The following is a 792-nucleotide window of genomic DNA, read 5'->3' on the forward strand; positions in this document are numbered from 1 at the left end:
CTGGTTTTTCTACACCCTCTCAGAGTTAGGCTATGCACATACCAGCATGGATGGATGTATGTTTGCATGTGGGCGTGTGTGTGTGTGTGTGTGTGTGTAGTAGCCCTTTCAAAGTAGAAGACGTGGTACGCTGTATATATTGTGTGCACTGATTTGTTTTCACTCGACAGTATATCTTGGAACTTGTTGCACATCAGAATAATCTACCCCATTCCGTGCTATAATTTAACCAATCCCCTGCTGATGGACAATTGTGTTGTTCCTAACCTTTTGCAATTATGAACAAACTGCAGAGAATATCCTTGCGCATATGTCTTTGGGTAAAATCCATGTATCTGTGATTGTACCTACAGGTTAAAATCCTAGTATTAGATTGCTAATACTAAAGACGTATGTTCTTTTCTTTTTTTAAATTAATTTATTTTTTTTGATGTAGTATTCCATGATTCATTGTTTGTGTATAACACCCAGTGCTCCATTCAATACGTGCCCTCCTTAATACCCATCACCAGGCTAACCCATCCCCCTACACCCTTTCCCTCTAGAACCCTCAGTTTGTTTCTCAGAGTCCACAGTCTCTCATGGTTCGTCTCCCCCTCCGATTGCCCCCCTTCATTTTTCCCTTCCTGCTATCTTCTTCTTCTTCTTCTTTTTTTAACATATAATGTATTATTTGTTTCAGAGGTACAGGTCTGTGATTCACAGTGCTCACCATAACACATACCCTCCCCAATAAGACGTGTGTTCTTAAAAAAAAATGACATAAGTTTTTTCTTCCTCCCTCCCTTCCTT

Source organism: Leptonychotes weddellii, chromosome 12 (assembly GCF_054177405.1).
Source record: "Leptonychotes weddellii isolate Sample4059 chromosome 12, ASM5417740v2, whole genome shotgun sequence".
Lineage (NCBI taxonomy): Eukaryota > Metazoa > Chordata > Mammalia > Carnivora > Phocidae > Leptonychotes > Leptonychotes weddellii.